This window comes from Limulus polyphemus, unplaced genomic scaffold, assembly GCF_000517525.1.
Source record: "Limulus polyphemus unplaced genomic scaffold, Limulus_polyphemus-2.1.2 Scaffold539, whole genome shotgun sequence".
Taxonomy (NCBI): Eukaryota; Metazoa; Arthropoda; class Merostomata; order Xiphosura; family Limulidae; genus Limulus; species Limulus polyphemus.
Window position 1 is genome coordinate 104,286 of NW_013666149.1, and position 4,776 is coordinate 109,061.

Consider the following 4,776-nt stretch of genomic DNA (forward strand, 5'->3'; position numbering starts at 1 on the left):
GAGAGTCCCAGGACCGTGTTCAGTGAGCGGTCTTAACGGAAGAAGTGTCTGTACTGTAATGAGGAATGATGCCGCATCGCTTCCTACGGCAAACGCTTGCACTGGGTTAGTTGTCAGAATAACTGTTTCGAGACTTGTATTTTTCTCGCGATCATAATTAAAATATGTCTGATATCAACAGTAATGTGGACCTACATAACAAACAACAAAGATAAAAATGATGTGGATAATTCTCGAGACACAGGTAAAAACTTGATTTAAATTTTTAATAATATATGGTAAAATAAGTCTGAATTCTATTATGTAACCTATGATTTAGTTATTAGTCTAATATTTTAAGTTGTACTCTGCAAAGTCTGTTTATCACACATCGTTGATATAAATTTATTGAGACGTAATTATAGTGTGCACAGTAATTTCCATTTGTTGTTCTCGCATGTGTTTTATATACATAAGCGTACTAACTTCCAACTTCGTGAATCAGAAATTAAAGAAAGAAAGAAACACTAGATACGATGTTGAATAAAGATATAGGAAAAGTAATTTGACACAATGATTCTGGCCTAAGTCCTACTTCGGGTGATGCAAAAGTTAATTTTTTTCATGTACATAGTACCATTACTCTGGTTTATTTCTATTTATACTCAACCAATGTACAGAAAAATAACTGTTAAAAAGCAATAAGTTCAGACCCATTACCGAGAACTGAATTAGAGATACCGTCAAAAAGGTAAATATTAATAAGTACAATATATTCATCCAACAATTAAATTTTACTGCTATATGAATATCATACAAACACATAATAGTGAATTTTACTTGTACCGACAGATTTCAACAATTATGAACGAATGTTAACAATTACCAGACATCACGTTACACTTTTTTTTTACAATCGACATTTTGTAAATAATAAACTTTGTAACTTACCTACAGCCAATCTTCCTATAACGTTTGTAGAATAAATGCACTCAAAAAAAATAATAATAATTTACAGATTATCTCTACTCTAAAAAATTAACTCAAAGCTTTTCAGGTACTTTAGGTTAAGAAATATTAACAGCCGCCTCACCCATAACTTACTAATCAAATATCATACAATGTATACCAATAACACGAACATAACTAACCATAATCATATATGTTACCTCTATTCTGAAATTTACTATTATCAAATGGTTATAAATTATACTAGTTATTTACAACCATTTATTTTAAGATTTTCGGAGACAAGAACATTATCATACATTCTTCAGGATCTACAACTTCAGGATCAATGCTAACGATAAACGTATCGCAACTACAAGACAATGAATGATATGACGCTATTTTCTTCTCAATAACATACCAGCAATTATACGACATATATTATTATGCACTCTCTGTCAATTAAGAACATTTTTCAGTTGTGGAATAAGATGCTGCTTGATTTCATTTTCTCTTCAGGTGACTCATTACCTACGTAGGAGTTGTAATCAGCGTCTAAAACTGTTACTTATGTTTTAATAAGGACTACTACAAATAAAATTACGTTAGTTCTTTAGCATTGAGACGCAGAACTCATGTTATCATCCATATTCTATCGCGAGGCTCTATCCGTGGTTGAGGAACTAATGAAAAAAAAAATGCATGCATTTTCAGTATTTCATAACCAAAAACAATTTTTTCTTAATTTCATTCCCTGCTTTCCATCCTAATACTGGCTATTAAAGTCTAGGATTTACAAAATACTTTTATCCACTGAGTCAAATACTGAAGCATACATACAAAAAGTTTTTGACTTGTATATGAATGAAATCTCGAATTACCCGAAAATATAGTTTTTAGGTAGAGGGCCTCTTAGTGAAAGTTTCTGGCAGGATGAAAATCTGCTACGTACATCATAAAGTACTTATTATGTGGACGTAATCCGATATGTCAAACGTGACATCATTAGAGCTGTGGCGCGACATCTGACAGCGTAAAGTAGTGAAAAAATACCAAAAATAAAATTTTCTTGACATATTATTATTACTATATTTTTCATAGTAATGTGCTTGATGAACGCTCAACAAAGCTCCATTTTCCAAACAAGTTTAAAAACATGTCGGACGAGAAACGAACGAGTGAGTACATATGGTAGGGATTGGACTAAAAGTCTATTCTGATGCTATTAATTATGCTAGTGTATTTGACATTGGTTAAAAAAAAAAGATTTTTTTCGATGAACAACGGTATTTGTTTTACAACATAACTTTTTATTTAAGTAGACAACAAAATAGAAAATTTCGACGTTAAAATAGCTTACGAATCATCTTTATCAATTCTAATCATCTTACGTGTAAAAAACAATATCTTAATTCTATGGCGTTAAATGCCGAAAGCTGATGAAGCAGTGTGGCATATAGGTCTAATATTAAAACCATTTGAAGTTCGTAGTAGATAAACCGAGGGGAATGTGGAACAAATAATAATAAAATAAATGCAGTTTAGCACTAATATTAATGTTTTAATTATTGTACTTTTGTAGTATTCATAACTTGATCTTTGTGTCATACAGACAAAATATGACAGAATCAACTAATATTACTCAAAAGCAGTTTAGCAAACTTCAATTCTAAAAGTCGATTCATTGAAATGGAATTCTACTCAGTTAAAACACCACGAGTGTCACATTTTGGAGTAACTCGACTGGTAAAGTTGCTCGCAGCTATCAATGAAATAACAATATCTTTAAAAACCTGAAAACACTAAAACAAAGATTATACTGGTTTAATGAAATATTTCAAGTGTTTCTTTGAATTAATATTTCGTGCATTAGTACTTATGAATTTCGATAAGGCCAAGCATGCTCTAGTGGTTAGCGTGTCGGACTATAGCTCCGCTGGTCCAGTGTTCGTGTCCCGTTACTGCATAAAAATACATAAATCTCTCTTTACATTTTGGGACAGTGAGGGCGTTATGAGGGTGACAGTGAAATTCATTATTTGGTTAGATAAGTGTAACCCAAGAATTGGCGGCGGGTGGTGTTGACTAGTCTGTCACTTCAAAATTAAAGGCCTGCTAGCGCAGGTAGCCCTCGAGTAGCTTTGTGCAAAAATTCAACAAACAAACCAAAATCAGTCAGCAAGAGGTAGTTTTGCGAGACCATCCGAAAACAAACAAAGCACAGTAAAATCCACTCAGAAATGGTACTTAAGTTGTTTGTTTATTTGTTATTAAGCACAAAGCTACACAATGGGCTAACTGTGCTCCGCCCACCACAGGTATCGAAACCCGGATTCTAGCTTCATAAGTCCGCAGACATACCACTGTGCCATGGGGGGGGGGGCACTTAAGTTGTAAATATCATAGGGCATCACTACTGTGATTGGGAATACATAAAAAGTTATTAAAATATATCAAAACTAACACTTATTATAGATAGAGAGAACGAGTAAAAGAAAATTGTTTGAATTAATAAATTTTTGTTAGTAGAATTTGAGATAAACAGAATTGCAGTTTTATCAACATAGCTGTAAATATTTTACAGGTCCGTCCATACAATGCGCAACGATATATTAAAGTTCGTAAATTTCCCTCCCCCTACACAACGTTTCTCCAGGAACCTCCTAATCTATTAAATACTAATTACATGAATTTATAAAGATATATCAACTGTTTAAATATTGAAAGCGGTGAGATACTCTCTCCGAAATTCGCGGAGGGGGTCGACGACCCCAGAAGGGCACAAGAGGAAAAGCCCTGGACGCTCTTTGATTTTAAATATTTGCAAAATAATGCTGTTTATTTGGACATAATTTCCTGGTAAAGGTCTTAAAGATGGAATACAAGTAGGAAATTTTTATAGGTGCCTAAAGATACACCAGTGTGCTCGTTAAACTATTCAAAATATAGACCCAAGAATAGCAGAAATTATAAAATTCATTAATGTTTAATCAGCCATACCTATAATACATGTAAGGATAGCGTACCCTGCAAGTGACTCCACCATTTTCTGAACTGGTTCGTTTTCTGAGATTTTAGAGCACATTTAAGCGAGATCGTGATGGACACCAAACCAGTGAAAGTTGTAATGTCTGTTTATACACACACGATAAATGAAAAAAGTAGTTTATCTTTGTCTCAGTTTATTCATAATATCTTTATTACACTAAAATAATACGTGTCGTCTGTTAATATATGAATTAGGATATTATTATAGTTATGAAAATGATTAATTGCTTTGAAAAATTGTTATGTCCTATTTACGCTGACCTTGTGGCCACAGCACCTGACAGGTACAAATGCGCAATTGGCAGCGGGTTATTAAGATTAAGAGGACATTACAACTTTAAAAACCAGTACAACTCTGGTACTTGGGTAAGTATACATACACACAAATAAATAACTTATTAGTATATACATTATTGAAAACAAACCTATTAACTCATGCGGTAATACGTTACTTTATGAAAACTGGCTCCACGCGCTTCTAGAAACAAAATTTATGTGAAGAACAAACCAATCAGTAATTCTAAAATATACTACCAACGTGTTAACATATTCGAAATATACAGTTTAGTATGTAATGTATGCGATAGTTGTTGCTTTTACTTACGTTTTAATTGCAATTTGACAACATATTGGATATTTCTTCTTCTTCGCCTCTCTGTACAGAAACGGCCCGGCATGGCCAGGTGGTTAGGGCACTCGACTCGCAATCTGAGGGTCGCGGGTTCGAATCCACGTCACACCAAACATGCTCGCCCTTTCAGCCGTGGGGGCGTTATAATGTGACGGTCAATCCCACTATTC

The 4,776-nt window shown here is 33.6% G+C and overlaps 1 pseudogene; it reads left to right on the top strand.

Moving 5' to 3' along the window:
* Positions 1-4,776, top strand: part of LOC106458969 — a 13,111-nt pseudogene continuing 8,335 nt past the window's right edge.